We start from the raw sequence: 23,466 nt of genomic DNA on the forward strand, positions 1-23,466 counted from the left end.
GATTTTTACGGTTGTGGGGTTAGTAACACTTTAAGGAATAAGCATGATGAATAGCTGGGAATCAGAAAACTGGCATTCTATACCAGCCCTAAGCAAAATACAAGATTAACTTTTAGCATATTAACCACTTAAGGACCGAGCCTGATTCAGAAAGCACTTACGCCAACGTATCTTCTGATACGCCGCGTAAGTGCACGGATGCCCCGTCGTATCTATGCGCCTGATTCTTGATATAAGATAAGCCTGAATTTTGGCTCCATCCGACCGACGTAAGTCTCCTACGCCGTCGTATCTTGGGCGCATATTTACACTGGCCGCAAGGGGCGCTTCCATTGATTTACGAGTTGAATATGTAAATGAGCAAGATACGCCGATTCACGAACGTACTTACGCCCGTTGCAGTAATCTACACCGTTTACGTAAGGAGTACATCCGGCGTAAAGATAAACCACCAAATAGCTGGTCTAAGTTGTCTAGGGTATGGACGTCGGAACTGCTGTCGGATTTTACGTCGTTTACGTAAGTCGTACGTGAATGGAGCTGGGCGTAGGTTACGTCGTAGGCATTGAGCCGTTGTATCTTAGAGAGTATATGCGACGTGATTCTGAGCATGCGCCGTTCGTTCGGCCCTTCATTTACATGGGGTCACGCTTCATTTTAATAGATCACGCCCACTACCTTCCTACTTTGAATTAGGCGGGCTTACGCCGGCCAATTTACGTTAACGCGCAAGTTTGGGAGCGAGTGCTTTGTGAATACTGTTCTTGCCTCACTGATTTACGTTGGTGTAGCGCATATGAGATGCGCTACGCCGGTCTAAAGATGCGCCGCTCTACGTGAATCCGGCAATCTGTGTTTACAAGTTAAAAACACGTTTTTTGCTAGAAAATTGCTTAGAACCCCCAAACGTTATACATAATTTTTTCTAACACCCTCGAGAATAAAATGGAGGTCATTGCAATACTTTTTGTCACACCGTATTTGCACAGCGGTCTTACAAGCGCATTTTTTTGGGTAGAAATTCACTTTTTTGAATAAAAAAATAAGACAACAGTAAAGTTAGCCCAATTTATTTTTATATTGTGAAAGATAATGTTACGCCAAGTAAATTGATACCCAACATGTCACGCTTCAAAATTGCATCCGCTCATGGAATGGCGGCAAAATTTTACCCTTAAAAATCTCCATAGGCAACGTTTAAAAAATTCAGCCTGGGGTAGGCCTCCCATGTAAACCTTGCTTGGCACCCTACGAGGAGGGCAATATGGAGGACATGACAACCACCCTGTCTCCCACACACTGTTTAGGTTAGTAGGATAAATACCATGTTGACACCAAGTGGTAGGATTGTTAAAATGTCAAGAGATTTTGGAATACCTGGGAGGAGCCCAGGCTGACAAGGTGTAGTGGTAAAGATCCACTGTGTCTGCTATCAGACTTTCTGCATGCTTCAAGTTGTTCACGATTGAGACCCAGGAAGAAAGTGGCGATTTAGTTGCCATTTTCCAGTGTCTCTGTATGCTACTAGACAGCGCCTCAAGATATCTCTTTCTACGGATCTCAGAAAGCCTGGAATCACAAGCCTGTGCAAAACTACTTCTGGTGTGCCTGTTATATCTATTGACTTTATTTCAATATATATCTGGAAAAAACGAATGGCAAAATGGTTGAATTTTTGTTCAGCTCCACCAGATATGGAGATAGCTTCCACAGTCTTGGTGGCATCTTCAGCAGGTATCAGGTGATGATGGGAACATCTTTTGCAATACTGTACATACCATCTTTTTAATCTTCTACCAAGCAGTCACGATTACACAATTTTGGCTCCTTTTACTAGATGTGCAGCCCAACAATGGGTATGAATTTCACAGAGCCCCAATGCCACCCATCAGCATCCACTGGTGTATCTTCCTCCACCAGTCGCAGCAGCCCCTCATTTGCTCTGAGAAGCTACAGTTTAGTGGTCACGTAACCGCCCAGAAGAAAATTAAAGGAGTTGTAAAGGGAAAAAAAAATTTGCCTAAAAGTAATGTCTGCAAGGTAAACAGACAGAATAGTGTAATGATTCTGTTAAAAAACGAGTAAATACCTATTATATTCCTTCATCTATATCACCTCCGGCATTCTAATTTCTGTTCTCTCATTCACTTCCTGGTTTGCGGTGCTCATTTATGCAAGAACTACATTTCCCAGTATGAATTGCGGCACGCCCAGTAATTCACACCTCCTTGAAGTCTCAAACACGTAGAGAGGGTCCTGCCGCACAGATGTAGTTCCCAGGAGGGGGCGATCACGTCACTGACCACCGCAGTAAAGCCTCCCTTCACAGTGGTGAGTAACAATCAGACAAGCAGGAAGTGAACAGAACAGAGAAAACATTTAGCAACTTCTGAGCAAAAACGAACAATGAGGAAGTGAAAAGAGGAATGTCTGCAGGTAAAGGATGCTTATTATGAAAAAAAAATGTTTTCCTTTACAACCCCTTTCATAAAAAGTATTTACACTGATATTCCTTACAATCTGATTCTGATTGCAGCATGCAAGAGCAGTGGGAAGGCAAAGGTCTTAAACATTGGTTATTTTAGCCTTTGCTTCTACTTTAAAACTAGGAAACAAAGTCACAAAAATATAATAAATAAGGCAAGCATTGTCAAACTTTCCAGGAATTTGATGGAGCCAATGAAAAGTTCTTTTCTCACAACTTATCAAATAAAAAATAATGGTATAATTGAAGGTACTTCCTGATTTTCAGTAATCAGTGATTATGACAGGGTTATATAGACATTTTTGTTGGCAGCAAGTGGAAGCTTGTTTTTTCCAGTCTTCGTGTAGAATCCAAAATCTGATGGCAAAAAGGAAAATTTATATGAAATACTTACCGTAATTTTCCTTTCCTGATGGACTCCATGGCAGCCTACGTGTGGGTTAATCCCGCCTCTCATACCTCATAGGACCCTACTCCCATAAAGCTTTGCTTCTCCCAATAGACTGTGTTCCGTAATATAGCCTACTCCAGCAAAGGGGAGGGAACTCCGGCTGCCATGGAGTCCATCAGGAAAGGAAAATTACGGTAAGTATTTCATATAAATTTTCCTTTTTCCTGACAGACTCCATGGCAGCCTACGTGTGGGAAATAACTAGCCAAACACACCCGGGTGGGCAAATTGCTGGTTAAAGAAAAAGTTTTAATTGACATTGTCAACAGATAAAACATGTAAACCAAAATTAACCGACGATAAGGAAGCCGGTTCCACGCAGTAGTGCGTCATAAATGTATTCAGTGATGACCAAGAGGCCGCTCTGCAGATAACTTCCGGAGAGACGTGTCGGGCAGCCGCCCACGACGTAGCCATGCCCCGAGTAGAATGGGCGGTTACCGCTTCCGGTGGAGCCAAACCCTTCGCTTTATAAGCCCCTTGGATTGCCTGTACAATCCATGCTGCAATAGATCTAGGGGAAGCACGCATTCCCTTGTTCTTTCCATGAAATGAAATAAATAGATGATCGGATTGCCGAAAGGATGCTGTAGCTTCCAGATATTGTTTTAATACATTCCCAACATCCAAAGGATGAATTTCAGAGTCCTCAGAAGAACGAAAGATGGGAAGGACGATCTCTTGGTTCTCATGGAAGACTGATGTAACTTTAGGTTTGTGACCTAGCATAGGAATCAGGACTACCCGGTCCGGGAAGAACGAAAGAAAAGGTTCCTTACATCCCAAGGAGCCAATTTCCGAAACCCTTTTCGCTGAAGTCATGGCCACTAGAAAGACCGTTTTAAGAGAAAGATCTTTGATTGGTTGTTGGTCTGAATTCTGTATGTTTGAGAAAAAATCCAGAACTAGCGGAAGATCCCATTTGGAGAATCTTGGTTTTCTTAGAGGTCTCAGTCGGATAGCTCCTCTGAAAAACTGTCTGACGAGAGTGTGAGTGGCCCAGGATATCCCGGTAAAGGCGGAGATAGCCGAGACTTGGACTCTTAGTGAGCTTACAGATAGAGGTAGCTCAAGACCCGTCTGAAGAAAACCCAGAATGTCCTGAATTCTGGGATTATTAGGAGAACCGTCCATAGAAGTGGTATAGTCAGAGAATTTTGACCATATCCTTTGGTAAATTCTGTTAGTACTTGGTCTCCTAGCGTTCAATAGGGTGGAGATGGCTCCGCTTGGACAACCTAACGCTTCCAACCTTCCCCTTTCAAGAACCAGGCCATCAGATGTAGATGGGTTGGACATGGATGAGGAGTTGATCCTTGTAGCAGGAGATCTGATCTGGATGGAAGAGGAACTGGATCCCGGAAGCTCAGCTGAAACAGTAATGGGAACCACGGCCTGTTGGGCCAGTATGGGACTATTGCCACTATCTCGACTTCCTCCCACCTGAGTCTCGAAAGAAACTTGAGGATGACTGGAATTGGAGGGAAGGCATAGGCTCTGCGAAACCTCCACTGATCCGTTAGAGCATCCACCCCGAAGGCCTGGGGACAGCGACATCTGGTGTAGTACTTCTCCAGCTTGAAATTGCATGGGGATGCAAACAGATCCACTTCTGGTGAAAAATCCAGTGACAGGATCCAACTGAAAATCTCGTTGTGGAGAGACCACTCGTTGTTGTCGAGGGATGTCCTCGACAGAAAATCCGCCTGTAGATTCTGAGATCCGGGGAGATATACCGCTGTCAAATCCTTCAAGTGTGTCTGCGCCCAAGACATAATTGGATTCACCTCCTTCAGTAGAGACAGACTGCGAGTACCACCCTGTCTCTTGATGTACGAGACTGCTGACGTATTGTCCATCCTTAGGAGGACTGAAGACCCCTTTATCAGGTGTAGAAAAGCTTGTAGGGAACAGAAGGCTGCGCGAAGTTCCAGCACATTGGACACGATTTTCTGGGACTGAAAGTCCCACTTCCCTTGGGCTACTTCCTTCAGGCAGAGAGCCCCCCAACCTGTGTTGCTGGCATCTGACGTGATCGTGATCCAAGATACAGGGGCTAGGGAATGGCAATTGAGGAGATTTTTCCTTAGTAGCCACCAGGAAAGACTTTCCCGCATGTGTGACGTTATCCGGATCAATTGGTTTTGTGATCTCGGGTCCCACTGTTGAAGAAACCCTTTCTGGAAGGGCCGCATCTTCCACTGTGCCCATCTCACCATCGGAGTTGTGGAGACCATGGTGCCTATAATGTTGAGGCATTGTGAGGCTTTCAGGAAAGGAGACTCTAGAGCGCAACGGATCCTGTCGCGAACAACTGGGATTTTCTCCAGGGGCAAAGAGATGGTACTTAGTGATGTATTGAATTGGGCCCCGAGAAATATCAGTGATTGTGTTGGTACTAGGTGACTCTTCTCCTTGTTCAGTAGCCAGCCAAACTCGGTCAGAATCGATATGACCAGATCCCGGTGCGTCAATATTTGCTCCTTGTTTTGCGATAGCAGTAGTAGGTCGTCTAGGTAGTGGTGTAGACGAACGCCTCTGGTTCTGATCAGGGCTACAACAGCTAGTAAGAGTTTTGAGAATACCCGTGGGGATGTTGTGAGTCCAAACGGGAGACAAACGAATTGGAGGTGAATATTGCCTACTGCGAACCGCAGATACTTCTGAAATTCCAATGCTATGGGCACATGAAAGTAAGCATCTTTCAGATCTATGGCCACAAGCCAGTCGCCTGGTTGAACTGCTTGCCGGATCGTGAGCAGCGATTCCATTTTGAACTTCTCTTTTTTGATAAAGGTGTTCAGATGTGTCAGGTCTATCACTGGTCTCCAGGAACCTGACTTTTTTTTGGACCAGGAAAAGGGGTGAATACATCCCCTGGAACCTCTCGGCCGTTGGGACATGTATAGCGGCACCTTGAGCCACAAGAGAGCTTGTGTAGGACAGGAGGACTTGTCTTTTTTCTTCTGAGCATGGAATTGTTGTGTGAATGACTTGAAGAATAGGGGGTTCTGTAAAAATCCAGGAATGGCCTGTAGATATTGTTTTTACTGTCCAGAAATCTTTTATTGAGGCTGCCCAGACATGCTTGAACTGGAAGAGACGAGCCCCGACTCTTTCCGTCTGGGCCGGCTCTATATCAAAAGGACTTAGGAGCCTCACGTCCACCAGAAGAAGGGCTTTTTGCCGGCTTCTGACCAGAGGGTTGGTTTCTTCTCCAATTCCTCCTAAAATCACGTCCAGGTCTGTACCGACGGGCCTCCCTTGCCCGATCTTGATCTTGCCTGGGAAAGAATTTTTTCTGTCCATACGGACGACGATCCTGGGGAAGGAACCCTGACTTACCCCCTGTGGCTCGGGTGATGGCATCATCTAGTTTGTTCCCAAACAGGGAAGAACCCAAAAAGGGTATCTTGCACCATGCCTGTTTAGAGGCAGGGTCAGCCACCCAAGGGCGTAGCCACAGGGCACGCTTGGCTGTGACAGAGGAAAGCATGACCCGAGACACTAGACGTATAAGGTCAAGGGAAGCCTCCCCTAAGAAGACTGAAGCCATCTTTAGTTCTTGGACTGGGATGCTTCCAGATATGTCTTCAGAGACACAAGATAACACAGTGTCCATTTCACCTGTCCAGGCCTCCATTGCTTTTGACAGGGCTGCCAGCGCTAGGGCTGGTTTACAGGCCATGCCTGCTGTAATATAAATTCGCTTTAAGTCAGTGTCTATTTTCCTCTCCAGACCATCTTTAAAGGAAACGGTGTCTTCCAAAGGGAGAGTAACGTGTTTCACCAGTCTCATCAAGGCCGCATCGACTAGAGGAGCTGACTCTAAATGACTCACCTCTTCACTTTTGAATGGGTATAACTTCGCTATCTTGGATAGTAAAGAATTTTTCTTGTCTGAACCAGACCATTCTTCCATAATTACATCTCCTAGTTCACCAAGGAGGGGAAAGTTTGGGCGGTCTTTCTTGAGCTGGCTAAAGAACTTCCTTTGCTTGGAAGGTGCTTCTACTGGATCCTCCCATTTTAAAGCGTCCTTGACTGCTTTCACCAATGTTGGGACCAGGGAAAAATCAAAACCAGCAGCATAATGGACATTTTCCATTTCACTTTCTGAGGAAACACTTGGAGAGCGGTTGACTCTAGAGGGCCCCGCAACTTCAGGATCATCCTGTACCAGGACTGGGGATGGTTCAACAGGAGGAACAACCGCTTGGGCGGAAGTAGAGATGTTCAAGGATTCTTGGACCACTCTTCTGACCAGGGCTTCAACCTGCTGGTCCTCACCCCCTCTTTCCCTTACAGCACGGGAATAACATGGCTCACAGAGGGATTTTCCTTCTGGGACCTGAGCTCTACATCCCCAACAGGAATTCCTTTCAGAATGACTGGAGTGACGGTGAGAGTGGTGACCAGACGAGGATCTAGAACCTTCTCTATAATGCTTAGATGAAGATCTAGAGCTTCTAGAACTTGAATGATGTTTTTGTGGTTGAACTTCAATAACATCTTCACGTGCTATTATTTGAGGAATAGACCTGGAGGGACTGGAAACAAAAGAGACAAAATACAAAATTTTTTTTTTTTTTTTTTTAAACCAAAACCCATAGAAAAACAGGCAGAGGGAATAAAATTCCATCCTACCTGCAGCGTAAGGTTTGGCCACAGGGGGGCGGTGACACATCCATAGCGGTGAGGAAACAGTACTAAAAAAGAAAACCAACAGGAACCATGCATCAGGCAAAAAGGACCCATAATCCTAGTGCTTACATAAGGCAAAAAAGAGCAGTCTCCTACCTTGATCACAGCCAAGAGAGATACACCTAGACCGTCAGGGATGTGCCACCATATAGCTGTGTTTGACAGCTATTTAAACTTGCCGCCCTGTCGATGACGTCACCGCGCACCGGCGTGCGCATGCGCAGTGAACCTGCGTCACCTCGTCGGCCTCGCGCGCATGCGCGATCGCGGCTAGCTAGACCAAGGAGCTCACACACAGCCAAGCCTCGTTCCCAGAACGAGGCGTGCGCGTGCGCAGACCACTAGCAAGCGGCGAAGCTGGAACGCACTGCGCTCCAGCGGCCATACCTGGAAGGGAAAAGACAGACTACACACAAAAACTGGCTGCCATGATAGGTAAGAGGATAAGTTTATACATTACCACCTTTAGGAAACCCATGATCCGGCCTGGACAAGGAAGCCATTGCTGCTTACTCTGCAAGGTCTGGTAATTTAGAGACCCCCTGCTAATAGCCAGGGTATGTGGTCAAATAATCGCTTACCTGCCAGTGGCAGGCTAGTAAGCATAAAAAAAGGGGTACCACAGACAAAAAATGTCCATCCAGCTAATAGCTGAGATTTGTAGGACTTCAGAGCCACCAGGCATGGGAATCAGGGACTAAAAAAGGTTTTTCTTTAAACAAACGATTACTTCGGTCCTAGGAGGAGGACAAAAAAGGAACACAGTCTATTGGGAGAAGCAAAGCTTTATGGGAGTAGGGTCCTATGAGGTATGAGAGGCGGGATTAACCCACACGTAGGCTGCCATGGAGTCTGTCAGGAAAGTCTGTTACTGGTTTCCCCTTTAAATGGACAATAGAGTGAACTTCAGAGAGTACAGTTGCTGTGTTTTTCCATATGTAAATGTGCAAATGCTCCCCCTTGTGGCCATTTGTATGTCAGCGTTTTAGTTCGCTACATTAGTCTGTTTACAGTGATGCATTTTTATGTGTTGTGATGCACTGTAGGCGCATTGTGTGTTTTAGACATGCTTTGTGTGCGACCTATAAAAATGACCATTGATTCCTATGTAATATACATGTTGCTGGAAACTGAACCAAATATGCAGGGACTGGACATCTTTCAACGTGCCATACCTTCAACGTGTCTTCACCCTAAAACTGTAATATATTGCAACTTACCAGTCCTCTTTTTTATTAATTACTTTATTAACACACTTCCTGTAACTGGGTGACTACGCTCATTCCTTCAGTGTATCTATGGAATGAGCCATGGTTGCCATCTGCTTTTATTCATCTCCATTACATAGGGGATAGGTAAATTACAAATTTCCCTAAATAAGATAACAATGGTTTTGCATCCAGGTCCATTCACAAGAAATGACAAGGGCCCTGCATTTCTGGCAAAATTAGCAGGTATTTTCTAAACTTCTTATATGTGGTCGCTGCTTTTTTATTAAAAAATGTCATGCTATGAACATATCTAAGGACTAATAAGCTGCAATATACATTACTTTGCAAACATCCTAGGCAGGTGTGAAAAAAATTCTGTAAATTAAGTATGCTTTCAGAAATAGAAATGTTAGTAGTTTATTTTTTATCAATTAGCAAAATGGAAAGAAAATTAACAGAAGAAAAATCTAAATCAATATTTGTTGTGACCACCCTTTACCTTCAACACAGCATCAATTCTTCATTTGCACACACTCTTTAAAGGAACTTGGCAAGAAGGTTGTTCCAAACATCTTGGAGAACTAACCACAGATCTTCTGTGGATGTAGGCTGCCTCAAATCCTTCTGTCTCTTCATGTAATCCCAGACAGACTCAATGATGTCGACATCAGGGCTCTGTGGGAGCCAAACCCTCACTTTCCAGGACTCCTTGAGTGAGTGAAAAACTTGTATAGCGCTACACATGCGAACTGAATCGCCTCAGGGCGCTTGGTATCCATTTCCTTAGATTTTTTTGCCTTCAGAATAGGTGGGTTTTGAGTTTTTTTCTGAAGGACTGGTGATTCACTTCCATTCAGATATTGGTTGGTAATGCGTTTCACAGTCGAGATCCTTGGACTGCAAATCTTCGTTCTCCTTTGGTCTTGTAGCAGGCCTTGGGTATTTGGAGTAGATTTTGGTTGGTAGAACGGAGAACGCGATTGGGGTTGTGGTTTTTTAATTTCTCACAAGTATTGGGGTGTGATTCCTTGTACACATTCGTGCGTGAGGCAGAGCACCTTAAATGTGAAGGGACTTGAGGGAGTGATTAATTCCCAGGGTTTTTTCCCCGTTACAAGTCGTGCCGCCATATTCTGAACGACTTGTAGATGGGCAACCTGGTATTTTTGGAGTCCGAGGTAAAGGGCTTTTGCATAGTCGAGCCTGGAATTCATTATAGTTCCCACTACGACTGCTGTGTCTTCTTTTGGGATGAAGGGAATGAGTCTACAAGGCAGGCGCAGCAGATGGTGAGATCTGCTGACTACTGAACCTATTTGTGCATCCATTGTCATGGTCAAATGTGACTCAGAGGCTTTTGACTTTGGTTCTAGGGGTAATGGTTTGTCCTAGGATGGGCGGGGGCTTCCATGTTGTCGTAGGAAGTCTCTTTCAGTTAGTGTGGAACAGAAGTTGTTCTGTTTTTGATCCATTGAGTTTAAGGTAACTCTCCATCATCCATTTCTCTATCAGAGTAAGGCATTTCTCTAGTCCGAGATAATGATCCTTTTTGCTGCTGATTCGAAAGTAGAGTTGGCTGTCATCCACATAAGAATGGTATAGAAAATTCTGATTACTGATGATTTTGAGGAGAGGGCGGAGATAAATATTGAATAGTACGGGTGACAGGGGTGACCCTTGAGGGACTCCGCATGAAAAGGTACGTTTTTCAGAAGTGAAAGGGCCTTGTTCTTCATTACACTGAAGATAGTTCTTAATGACATTGGTTGCATGTTTAGGGTCATTGTCCGACTGCAGGTTTAATTTGGGGCCAATCACACACCTCCCTGATGGTATGGCATGATGGATATGTATCTGCCTGTATTTCTCAGCATTGAGGACACCATTGTTCTCCAACTTCAGTTGAAGAAATGCAGCCCTGAACTTGCAAAGAACCTCCAGCATACTTCACTGTTGCCTGCAGATATTTATTATTGCACCAGTCTCCAGGCCTTCGTGAACAAACTGCCTTTTGCTACAGCCAAATATTTAAAATGTTTGACTCATACGTCCAAAGCACGTGCTACCATTTTCTTGCACCCCATTTCCTTTGTTTTTGTGCATGGTAAAGTTGCTTAGCCGTGCTTCCATGACCTATGCATGAATGCAGGGGAGAGAAGTGCAAAAAGGGACAACGAGGAATGGTGTGTGTGTGGGGGGGGGTCAGAGACTGTTGATGTCCTAGATTTGGTCTGCTAAAAGTGACCCAGAGTGACACATTCTTAGTGGCCATCATTAGATTTTTATATTCCTGAGAGTATGCAAAGTCTGTCCAATAGTACCACCTTATTCTAAACTTTTCTACATGATGATATAAAGTTGCCATCAAATCCATAATACGACAGATAACTTTGGGGAGTCATAATTGAATGGTAGGCGATGAGTCCTGTCTCCTAAGCTAAGGAACACAAGCCCTGGCTACGTTTACAAGGTGAAATAGACTTAATAACGTTTCCTAGAGAGGTAGCTTGAATGAAGCAGATGGGAGGCTGTATTGTCTCCAATACCAATGTTGGTCAATTTGTGCAATATCTCCCGAACTTGACTCGAAAAGATGCTGGGGAGGTTCACCCCCTGCTGCTTTCATCACCTGCAGAGCTTGCAGTTCTGATATAGTAACATTTATGCAAGACTGTTGGTACCATCTGGTCATTATCTTATAACCCAACTCTTGGAATTTGTTTAAAATTGGGGACAGCAAATTATAAGATTTTGTCACCTTGTTCCAGGGTAAACTGGGTATTTAGGTCTCTCTCCCATTTCCGAAGAGGTAGGGTGTTCTGATGGAGCTGTTAGCAGTATGTATGATTGTGATACTGAGTGATGCAGTATCCCCTCTACAATACACGTCAATTGAAGATTTTCTCTAACAAGTTCAAAAAGTGTCTGATTTTCAGGGTAACTCATCTAGGCAACAACAATTTGAAGAGTTAATCTGGTTGAAAAAAAGACACAAGTTACAGTTCAACAGAGCGCATGTAGTTCCTCTAGTGATCGAATACCATTGTCTATAGTATACTGAAGAATTTGAAGTGTTATTGCATTAGATCCCAGGAGGTTGAGGAGTTCAGAATTCTGCAGTCCTGGTTCAAAGTCTGGGTTAGCAATTCCTGGGTTCATAGCAGTGATGTTTTTGTCAGTTGGAGAGAAAAAGTTGGAGCCAGTTACCAACTGTTAGGTTGGTTCTATGGTGGAGTGTCAATTGTTTCAACTTTTTAAAACATAGTTAAGGGCTGAAGGATAGCCAAGCTAGAGATCAGTATTTACATAGAAGTTAGTTGCCTATACAGTATATCTGGATCTGCTGATCAATATGACATACGCGCTTTACTTAATGTTATAATATCCTATGTACCCATGTGCATAGACCGAGTTGCTCAGATTTATTTTTAACACATAACAAAGCAGGGCAAGTGCGCATTTAGAGGCAATCAACCTGTTCAAAAGGCTTTGTAAGTAACAAAGGCATAGACAGACAGAAATAAACACTGAAAACTACATTTTGTTTCCATTCATGTTTTTCTGCTGGGAAAATAAGTTGTATTTTTTGCACATCACATTTGTTAAGGTGGCCAGGAACTGTGGAATGTTTAAGCATTGAAAAGCCAGAGAAAAGAAGTCTGCAGTTGTTTTGCCAGATAATTCTGGTGTACAGAAACAGCTTAAACAGTGCTTTTACTATAGTGTACTGGATTATCCAAGACTAAAAAATGGGCCTCTGCCCATACCTGATATTTTAGTTATTGTTGCGATTGTTGCGTTTGTGCCACATCACCTTATATCTTTCAGAGATTGCAGTTGTGATATTTGCATGCAGTACATTTTGCTGACTACTCAAAAGGCCATGATGAAGGCTCCACTCTCCTGCTACTGCACTTCCCAGTTATTTATTTTACATTATGAGAAAATCTTTTGGGGAGAGTTTGATTTTGTCATTTGATGTTGTTATAGCCACAGTATATGCAAGATGATGGAATTCTTGCGAGAATATCACTGAGAGAAGAATGTGAACTGAATTGATCACTTTTATTGCTGTCACAAGGAATGTAAACATCCCTTGTGACAGTAACAGGTACTCTTTATGGAGAGATTGGGGGTCTAGAAGACACTTCAAAGTATTCAGATTACCGAAAACGGTGCTTCTGAATACTGTGTATTTTTTCAAATCCGGCGCCATTGGTAGCCGAGTAAACTGGAAGTGACATTGTGACGTCGCTTCCGTGTTTACAGTCAGGAGATTGGAACAAAGCCGTTTACGGCTTCGTTCCAGTCTGTGGCTAGGCGTCGGAAGAGGGGCATCGTGGATCGGGTCTCCCGGTGGGATGGGAGGCCCGGTCAGAGCGGCGGAGGCGGCGGGAGGGGGAATGTCCCCTCCCACTCCTCTGGAATAACAACCGAGCGGCTTTTATCACCGGAAAGCCGATCGCCTGCTCTTAACAACGGTATCGGGATGATGGCTGCAGCTGTGGGCATCAGCCCGGTATAACCCCCAAAAGCGGAGGACGCATATCTACATACGCTCGGCAGCAAGGGGTTAAACAATAATCGTTTTGATTGAGGGTTAGTTCACACTAGATGCAGTTCCATGCAGTTCAGTTTTTTCTGCACCAATACAGTCAGTTTCTGCACCGGAGACTGACCGGAACTGACTGCACTGGTGTGAACTAGAGCTATTGGAATACATGGAAAACACTGTGCATGCATTTTTAGTGCAAAAAAAAAAAGCACACTGAACGGAACTGTATCTGGTGTGAACTAGCACTGAAGTTGTCTTTTAACCACTAGAGGCCCGCGCTATAGCCGATCGATGGCTACAGCGCGGACCTGAAAATCCAACTGGACGTCAATTGACGTCCGCCCCTTTTGGCATTCCCCGCACGCGCTCCACCAAAAGAAAGCTCTACTTGTGGGGAAAAAAGGACGTCAATTTTGTTTGGGAGCCACGTCGCACGACCGCGCAATTGTCAGTTAAAGCGACACAGTGCCGGAAGCTGAAATTTCACCTGGGCAGGAGGGGGGTATATGTGCCCAGTAAGCAAGTGGTTAAAGAAACGCACATACAACGTCCAATATCCAGAGGTGTATATTATGAAGGCATAGGGAGTTCCAACCTCCCCCCCTCCAGAGCATCCATTGCACAGTGCAGCAGCTAGTGCTCACAATGTGCCCGCCTCTGTACCCTATGTTTCTAAGGCCCCATGCAAACAGGACGCCGGTGCAAACTCTGCAAACTCTGCTAAACACACGTTTAAAAACGGCCGCGTTTTACCGCGTTTGCGTTTATAAGTGTTTAATTAAAGCGGGGTTCCACTCACATTTTTTCATTTTTCAAAGTATGTACTTTCATCTCTCGTTCTATATGTCTCTATAGTGTCACTTACTATTTTTTAAAGTTCCGCCGTTCCGCCGAGTTATTCCAAACGCACACTTTATATTCTTGTGTGCAGATCGCTCCCATTTTGCTTGTGGGCATTGTGAAGCCCACAAGCAATTAGTTCCAGGAATACTGGGATTGACGCATCTGTAAGAGCCACTGTCCTGCCCCATTCTCACGCATGCGCAAGACTGCTGCAGCGCCGCGCCTTCAACTAGTTGGGTTGCCATCACAACGAGCGGCGGAAGAGCACGCCGATGTGATGGCAACCCATCAACAACAACAACAAGCCGGGAGATTGAAAAAGCAGTTGTCTCTTATGAAAAAAGGAATACCATTTATTTATTTATTAAGGGCTATGCCAGTTTTGAAAATGGCGCCGAGCTATTGAGGGAATCGCGTCACTTCTGGTATAGTAGCAACGCGATACTTGCACAGGGGAGACGCACGGCATCATGTGTCATCATTTCCTAGGAGCATTAGCGATGTGAGGAGCAGAGGGAGCTGACGTCAGGATCCTCTGTGAATAGGAAGGCAGATTTCATGGGACCGCATAGCAACATGCATTTTTTCTTTTTTAGGTATAAGCTACACTATAAAGCCAAATATTTTTTTGGATGGAAACTCCACTTTAAGAAACATCATAAGACCCTCCCTAAGCTCAAAAAAACTGTATTATTTAACCATTTCAGCCATTTTGTGAGACCAGAGTGAGTAGCAGCTGAGAGAGCAGCAGTGTACTTGTATTTAGCGTGTCACTTGCCACATCACCTGCCACAAGCTGCGGATTGTCCACTTGCCACGTTACCTGGCCACGTCACCTGCCACAAGTTGTGGATTGTCCACTTGCCACATCACCTGGCCACGCCACCTGCCACAAGTTGTGGACTGTCCACGTCACCTGGCCACATCACCTGCCACGTCACCTGGCCATGTCACCTGGCCACATCACCTGCCACGTCACCTGGCACATCACCTGGCCACGTCACCTGCCACAAGTTGTGGATTGTCCACTGGCCAAATCAACTGGACATGTCACCTACCACAAGTTGTGGATTGTCCACTTGCCACGTCACCTGGCCACAAGTTGTGGATTGTCCACTGGCCACGTCACCTGGCCACATCACCTGCCATGTCACCTGGCCACAAGTTGTGGATTGTCCACTTACCACGTCACCTGGCCACAAGTTGTGGATTGTCCACCTGCCACGTCACCTGGCCACGCCACCTGCCACAAGTTGTGGATTGTCCACGTCACCTGGCCACATCACCTGCCATGTCACCTGGCCACATCACCTGGCACATCAAGTGGCCACATCACCTGCCATGTCACCTGGCCACATCACCTGCCACAAGTTGTGGATTGTCCACTGGCCACATCACCTGGCCATGTCACCTGCCACAAGTTGTGGATTGTCCACTTGCCACGTCACCTGGCCATGTCACCTGGCCGCGTCACCTCCCATGTCACCTGTTCACATCACCTGGCAGGTCACCTGGCCACAAGTTGTGGATTGTCCACTGGCCACATCACCTGGCCATGTCACCTGGCCACATCACCTGCCACATCACCTGGCCACAAGTTGTGGATTGTCCACTTGCCACATCACCTGGCCACGTCACCTGCCACAAGTTGTGGATAGTCCACTGGCCATGTCAACTGGCAACATAACCTGCCACAAGTTGTGGATTGTCCACTTACCACGTCACCTGGCCACAAGTTGTGGATTGTCCACTGACCACGTCACCTGCCACAAGTTGTGGATTGTCCACTTGCCACGTCACTTGGCCACAAGTTGTGGATTGTCCACTTGCCACGTCACCTGGCCACGTCACCTGCCACAAGTTTTGGATTGTCCACTGGCCACATCACCTGCCATGTCACCTGGCCACGTCATCTGCCACAAGTTGTGGATTGTCCACTGGCCACGTCACCTGCCACAAGTTGTGGATTGTCCACATCACCTGGCCACGTCATCTGCCACAAGATGTGGATTGTCCACTGGCCACGTCACCCACAAGTTGTGGATTGTCCACTTGCCACGTCACCTGGCCATGTCACCTGTTACGTCACCTGGCCACATCACCTGCCACAAGTTGTGGATTGTCCACTTGCCACATCACCTGGCCACGTCACCTGCCACAAGTTGTGGATTGTCCACTGGCCACGTCACCTGCCACAAGTTGTGGATTGTCCACATCACCTGGCCACGTCATCTGCCACAAGATGTGGATTGTCCACTGGCCACGTCACCTGGCCATGTCACCTGTTATGTCACCTGGCCACATCACCTGCCACAAGTTGTGGATTGTCCACTTGCCACATCACCTGGCCACATCACCTGCCACAAGTTGTGGATTGTCCACTGGCCATGTCACCTGACCACGTCACCTGGCCACAAGTTGTGGATTGTCCACTTGCCACATCACCTGGCCACGTCACCTGCCACAAGTTGTGGATTGTCCACTGGCCATGTCACCTGACCACGTCACCTGGCCACAAGTTGTGGATTGTCCACTTGCCACATCACCTGGCCACGTCACCTGCCACAAGTTGTGGATTGTCCACTGGCCATGTCACCTGACCACAAGTTGTGGAATGTCCACTTGTCACATCACCTGCCACGTCACCTTGCCACATCACCTGCCACAAGTTGTGAATTGTCCACTTGTCACGTCACCTGCCACATCACCTTGAGGAGGAGGAGGCATGCAAATTAGGGTGTCTTGGAGTCACCATGAGTTGCACAGCATCTGTGTTCTGCCGGGCCGTGCGTCTTATATTGTTCTGATGAAGCCGATTGTTACGTGTGCCTGCTTATTCCCGAACCCATGAAGCTGCACAGACATGCAAATTAGGGTGTCTTGGAGTCACCATGAGTTGAACAGCAGAAAGAAAGTCACCGCTCCAGGTGGGTCTACTATACGGTCACACACTAATACAGGATTCCAAGGGTGCTGGCGGTGCACTGGGAAAACATAAAAGTTAGATGAAGAATGGATGGCCACACTCCAAAAACCATACAGGTTGTCTTTTATTAAATGAACAGCAAATACATCACCAAATCACTGCAACAGAAACAGGGGAACAGCCGACGTTTTGCACAAGATCAGTGCTTATTCATATGCCATGAATAAGCACTGATCTTGTGCGAAACGTTGGCTGTTCCCCTGTTTCTGTTGCTGTGATTTGGTGATGTATTTGCTGTTCATTTAATAAAAGACAACCTGTACGGTTTTTGGAGTGTGGCCATCCATCATCTAACTTTTATGAGTTGAACAACATCTATGTTCTGCCGGGCCGTGCGTCTTATATTGTTCTGATGAAGCCGATTGTTACGCATGCCTGCTTATTCCCGCCCCCATGCAGCTGCACAGACATGCAAATTAGGGTGTCTTGGAGTCACCATGAGTTGAACAGCATCTATGTTCTGCCGGGCCGTGCGTCTTATATTGATCTGATGAAGCCGATTGTTACGCATGCCTGCTTATTCCCGCCCCCATGCAGCTGCACAGACATGAAAATTCGGGTGTCTTGGAGTCACCATGAGTTGCACAGCATGTGTTCTGTCGGGCCGTACGTCTTTTATTGTTCTGATGAAGGCGATTGTTACGCGTGCCTGCTTATTTCCGCCCCCCATGCAGCTGCAGACATGCAAATTAGGGTGTCTTGGAGTCACCATGAGTTGCACAGCATCTGTGATCTGCCAGGCCGTGCGTCTTATATTGCTCTGAAGAAGCCGATTGTTATGCGTGCCTGCTTATTCCCGTCCCCATGCAGCTGCACAGACATGCATATTAGGGTGTCTTGGAGTCACCATGAGTTGCACAGCATCTATGTTCTGCCGGGCCATGCATCTTAGATTGTTCTGACAAAGCCGATTGTTACGCATGCCTGCTTATTCCCGCCCCCATGCAGCTGCACAGACATGAAAATTCGGGTGTCTTGGAGTCACCATGAGTTGCACAGCATGTGTTCTGTCGGGCCGTGCGTCTTTTATTGTTCTGATGAAGGCGATTGTTACGCGTGCCTGCTTATTTCCGCCCCCCATGCAGCTGCAGACATGCAAATTAGGGTGTCTTGGAGTCACCATGAGTTGCACAGCATCTGTGTTCTGCCGGGCCGTGCATCTTATATTGCTCTGATAAAGCTGATTGTTACACGTGCCTGCTTATTCCCGCCCCCATGCAGCTGCACTGACATGCAAATTAGGGTGTCTTGGAGTCACCATGAGTTGAACAGAATCTGTGTTCTGTTGGGTTATACTCTGGTTTCTCTTGAGCATGAGTAAATCTTTTGTGTTTCATTAAAGATTTTTGTGGAGAGGAGCAACCTTCCTTTTGATTTGTAAAGGCACGCAGATGGCGTTAATGTTGTAGTTGTTGGTGGTAAACGTGGCCTAGAAAACGATGTGATGGTTTTGTTCCACCTGTGCATATATTTGCCACCAGTTCCATGGCCATGTGCCTTATATTGTTCTGATGAAGCCGATTGTTACGCGTGCCTTCTGATTCCCGCCCCCATGCAGCTGCACAGACATGCAAATTAGGTTGTCTTGGAGTCTCCATGAGTTGAACAGAATCTGTGTTCTGTTGGGTTATACTATGGTTTCTCTTGAGCATGCGTAAATCTTTTGCTTTTTACTAAAGATTTCTGTGGAGAGGAACAACAATGAGTTTTGGGGAATTTTTTGATGCCTGGCTAATGCTGGGCCTCCTTGGTGAAAAGTAGCTTGAGTTCCTTTTATTTGTAAAGGCACGCAGATGTCGTTAATGTTGTTGTTGGTGGTAAACACGGCCTAGAAAACGACTTGATGGTTTTTGATCCACCTGTGCATATATTTGCCACCAGTTCCATGGCCATGTGCCTTATATTGTTCTGATGAAGCCGATTGTTACGCGTGCCTTCTGATTCCTGCCCCCATGCAGCTGCACAGACATGCAAATTAGGTTGTCTTGGAGTCTCCATGAGTTGAACAGAATCTGTGTTCTGTTGGGTGATACTATGGTTTCCCTTGAGCATGAGTAAATCTTTTGCTTTTTACTAAAGATTTCTGTGGAGAGGAGCAACCGTGCTTCCTTGGTGAAAAATAGATTGAGTTCTTTTGATTTGTAAAGGCACGTAGACGGCGTTAATGTTGTTGTTGTTGGTGGTAAACGCGGCCTAGAAAACGATGTGATGGTCTTGATCCACCTGTGCATATATTTGCCACCAGTTCCATGGCCATGTGCCTTATATTGTTCTGATGAAGCCGATTGTTACGCGTGCCTTCTGATTCCCGCCCCATGCAGCTGCACAGACATGCAAATTAGGTTGTCTTGGAGTCTCCATGAGTTGAACAGAATCTGTGTTCTGTTGGGTGATACTATGGTTTCCCTTGAGCATGAGTAAATCTTTTGCTTTTTACTAAAGATTTCTGTGGAGGGGAACAACAATGAGTTTTGGGGAATTTTTTGATGCCTGGCTAATTCTGGGCCTCCTTGGTGAAAAGTAGCTTGAGTTCCTTTTATTTGTAAAGGCACGCAGATGGCGTTAATGTTGTTGTTGGTGGTAAACACGGCCTAGATGAGTTGCACAGCATCTGTGATCTGCCAGGCCGTGCGTCTTATATTGCTCTGAAGAAGCCGATTGTTATGCGTGCCTGCTTATTCCCGTCCCCATGCAGCTGCACAGACATGCATATTAGGGTGTCTTGGAGTCACCATGAGTTGCACAGCATCTATGTTCTGTTGGGTTATACTCTGGTTTCTCTTTAGAATGAATAAATCTTTTGCTGTTCATTAAAGATTTTTGTGGAGAGGAGCAACCGCGCTTCCTTGGTGAAAAATAGATTGAGTTCTTTTGATTTGTAAAGGCACGTAGACGGCGTTAATGTTATTGTTGTAGGTGGTAAACGCGGCCTAGAAAACGATGTGATGGTCTTGATCCACCTGTGCATATATTTGCCACCAGTTCCATGGCCATGTGCCTTATATTGTTCTGATGAAGCCGATTGTTACGCGTGCCTTCTGATTCCCGCCCCCATGCAGCTGCACAGACATGCAAATTAGGTTGTCTTGGAGTCTCCATGAGTTGAACAGAATCTGTGTTCTGTTGGGTGATACTATGGTTTCCCTTGAGCATGAGTAAATCTTTTGCTTTTTACTAAAGATTTCTGTGGAGGGGAACAACAATGAGTTTTGGGGAATTTTTTGATGCCTGGCTAATTCTGGGCCTCCTTGGTGAAAAGTAGCTTGAGTTCCTTTTATTTGTAAAGGCACGCAGATGGCGTTAATGTTGTTGTTGGTGGTAAACACGGCCTAGAAAACGACTTGATGGTTTTGTTCCACCTGTGCATATATTTGCCACCAGTTCCATGGCCATGTGCCTTATATTGTTCTGATGAAGCCGATTGTTACGCGTGCCTTCTGATTCCCGCCCCCATGCAGCTGCACAGACATGCAAATTAGGTTGTCTTGGAGTCTCCATGAGTTGAACAGAATCTGTGTTCTGTTGGGTTATACTATGGTTTCTCTTGAGCATGCGTAAATCTTTTGCTTTTTACTAAAGATTTCTGTGGAGAGGAACAACAATGAGTTTTGGGGAATTTTTTGATGCCTGGCTAATGCTGGGCCTCCTTGGTGAAAAGTAGCTTGAGTTCCTTTTATTTGTAAAGGCATGCAGATGGCGTTAATGTTGTTGTTGGTGGTAAACACGGCCTAGAAAACGACTTGATGGTTTTTGATCCACCTGTGAATATATTTGCCACCAGTTCCATGGCCATGTGCCTTATATTGTTCTGATGAAGCCGATTGTTACGCGTGCCTTCTGATTCCCGCCCCCATGCAGCTGCACAGACATGCAAATTAGGTTGTCTTGGAGTCTCCATGAGTTGAACAGCATCTTTGTTCTGTTGGGTTATACTCTGGTTTCTCTTTAGAATGAATAAATCTTTTGCGTTTCATTAAAGGTTTTTGTGGAGAGGAGCAACCGTGCTTCCTTGGTGAAAAATAGATTGAGTTCTTTTGATTTGTAAAGGCACGTAGACGGCGTTAATGTTGTTGTTGTTGGTGGTAAACGCGGCCTAGAAAACGATGTGATGGTCTTGATCCACCTGTGCATATATTTGCCACCAGTTCCATGGCCATGTGCCTTATATTGTTCTGATGAAGCCGATTGTTACGCGTGCCTTCTGATTCCCGCCCCATGCAGCTGCACAGACATGCAAATTAGGTTGTCTTGGAGTCTCCATGAGTTGAACAGAATCTGTGTTCTGTTGGGTGATACTATGGTTTCCCTTGAGCATGAGTAAATCTTTTGCTTTTTACTAAAGATTTCTGTGGAGGGGAACAACAATGAGTTTTGGGGAATTTTTTGATGCCTGGCTAATTCTGGGCCTCCTTGGTGAAAAGTAGCTTGAGTTCCTTTTATTTGTAAAGGCACGCAGATGGCGTTAATGTTGTTGTTGGTGGTAAACACGGCCTAGAAAACGACTTGATGGTTTTGTTCCACCTGTGCATATATTTGCCACCAGTTCCATGGCCATGTGCCTTATATTGTTCTGATGAAGCCGATTGTTACGCGTGCCTTCTGATTCCCGCCCCCATGCAGCTGCACAGACATGCAAATTAGGTTGTCTTGGAGTCTCCATGAGTTGAACAGAATCTGTGTTCTGTTGGATTATACTATGGTTTCTCTTGAGCATGCGTAAATCTTTTGCTTTTTACTAAAGATTTCTGTGGAGAGGAACAACAATGAGTTTTGGGGAATTTATGGATGCTGGCTAATGCTGGGCCTCCTTGGTGAAAAGTAGCTTGAGTTCCTTTTATTTGTAAAGGCACGCAGATGTCGTTAATGTTGTTGTTGGTGGTAAACACGGCCTAGAAAACGACTTGATGGTTTTGATCCACCTGTGCATATATTTGCCACCAGTTCCATGGCCATGTGCCTTATATTGTTCTGATGAAGCCGATTGTTACGCGTGCCTTCTGATTCCCGCCCCCATGCAGCTGCACAGACATGCAAATTAGGTTGTCTTGGAGTCTCCATGAGTTGAACAGCATCTTTGTTCTGTTGGGTTATACTCTGGTTTCTCTTTAGAATGAATAAATCTTTTGGGTTTCATTAAAGATTTTTGTGGAGAGGAGCAACTGCGCTTCCTTGGTGAAAAATAGATTGAGTTCTTTTGATTTGTAAAGGCACGTAGACGGCGTTAATGTTATTGTTGTAGGTGGTAAACGCGGCCTAGAAAACGATGTGATGGTCTTGATCCACCTGTACATATATTTGCCACCAGTTCCATGGCCATGTGCCTTATATTGTTCTGATGAAGCCGATTGTTACGCGTGCCTTCTGATTCCCGCCCCCATGCAGCTGCACAGACATGCAAATTAGGTTGTCTTGGAGTCTCCATGAGTTGAACAGAATCTGTGTTCTGTTGGGTGATACTATGGTTTCCCTTGAGCATGAGTAAATCTTTTGCTTTTTACTAAAGATTTCTGTGGAGGGGAACAACAATGAGTTTTGGGGAATTTTTTGATGCCTGGCTAATGCTGGGTCTCCTTGGTGAAAAGTAGCTTGAGTTCCTTTTATTTGTAAAGGCACGCAGATGGTGTTAATGTTGTTGTTGGTGGTAAACACGGCCTAGAAAACGACTTGATGGTTTTCATCCACCTGTGCATATATTTGCCACCAGTTCCATGGCCATGTGCCTTATATTGTTCTGATGAAGCCGATTGTTACGCGTGCCTTCTGATTCCCGTCCCCATGCAGCTGCACAGACATGCAAATTAGGTTGTCTTGGAGTCTCCATGAGTTGAACAAAATCTGTGTTCTGTTGGGTTATACTATGGTTTCTCTTGAGCATGCGTAAATATTTTGCTTTTTACTAAAGATTACTGTGGAGAGGAACAACAATAAGTTTTGGGGAATTTTTTGATGCCTGGCTAATGCTGGGCCTCCTTGGTGAAAAGTAGCTTGAGTTCCTTTTATTTGTAAAGCCAAGCAGATGGCGTTAATGTTGTTGTTGGTGGTGGGAAACACGGCCTAGAAAACGACTTGATGGTTTTGATCCACCTGTGCATATATTTGCCACCAGTTCCATGGCCATGTGCCTTATATTGTTCTGATGAAGCCGATTGTTACGCGTGCCTTCTGATTCCTGCCCCCATGCAGCTGCACAGACATGCAAATTAGGTTGTCTTGGAGTCTCCATGAGTTGAA

The 23,466-nt window shown here is 45.5% G+C and overlaps 10 non-coding genes across 10 annotated transcripts; all 10 read left to right on the forward strand.

The window, feature by feature from the left end:
• Positions 1 to 18,864: 18,864 nt before the first annotated feature.
• On the forward strand, positions 18,865 to 18,979 carry LOC120912588. The gene has a single exon (XR_005743122.1). It is a non-coding gene; the product is annotated as a U5 spliceosomal RNA (small nuclear RNA).
• A 285-nt stretch (positions 18,980 to 19,264) lies between these two features.
• Positions 19,265 to 19,384, forward strand: LOC120912601. The gene has a single exon (XR_005743134.1). It is a non-coding gene; the product is annotated as a U5 spliceosomal RNA (small nuclear RNA).
• A 243-nt stretch (positions 19,385 to 19,627) lies between these two features.
• On the forward strand, positions 19,628 to 19,742 carry LOC120912578. The gene has a single exon (XR_005743112.1). It is a non-coding gene; the product is annotated as a U5 spliceosomal RNA (small nuclear RNA).
• A 623-nt stretch (positions 19,743 to 20,365) lies between these two features.
• LOC120912579 lies at positions 20,366 to 20,480 on the forward strand. Its single transcript, XR_005743113.1, has one exon. It is a non-coding gene; the product is annotated as a U5 spliceosomal RNA (small nuclear RNA).
• A 284-nt stretch (positions 20,481 to 20,764) lies between these two features.
• Positions 20,765 to 20,879, forward strand: LOC120912589. Its single transcript, XR_005743123.1, has one exon. It is a non-coding gene; the product is annotated as a U5 spliceosomal RNA (small nuclear RNA).
• Positions 20,880 to 21,164: 285 nt separating this feature from the next.
• LOC120912604 lies at positions 21,165 to 21,284 on the forward strand. The gene has a single exon (XR_005743137.1). It is a non-coding gene; the product is annotated as a U5 spliceosomal RNA (small nuclear RNA).
• A 243-nt stretch (positions 21,285 to 21,527) lies between these two features.
• Positions 21,528 to 21,642, forward strand: LOC120912580. Its single transcript, XR_005743114.1, has one exon. It is a non-coding gene; the product is annotated as a U5 spliceosomal RNA (small nuclear RNA).
• A 284-nt stretch (positions 21,643 to 21,926) lies between these two features.
• On the forward strand, positions 21,927 to 22,039 carry LOC120912594. The gene has a single exon (XR_005743127.1). It is a non-coding gene; the product is annotated as a U5 spliceosomal RNA (small nuclear RNA).
• Positions 22,040 to 22,688: 649 nt separating this feature from the next.
• On the forward strand, positions 22,689 to 22,802 carry LOC120912583. The gene has a single exon (XR_005743117.1). It is a non-coding gene; the product is annotated as a U5 spliceosomal RNA (small nuclear RNA).
• Positions 22,803 to 23,087: 285 nt separating this feature from the next.
• LOC120912596 lies at positions 23,088 to 23,202 on the forward strand. Its single transcript, XR_005743129.1, has one exon. It is a non-coding gene; the product is annotated as a U5 spliceosomal RNA (small nuclear RNA).
• Positions 23,203 to 23,466: the final 264 nt, after the last annotated feature.

Source organism: Rana temporaria, chromosome 8 (assembly GCF_905171775.1).
Source record: "Rana temporaria chromosome 8, aRanTem1.1, whole genome shotgun sequence".
Classification (NCBI taxonomy): Eukaryota; Metazoa; Chordata; class Amphibia; order Anura; family Ranidae; genus Rana; species Rana temporaria.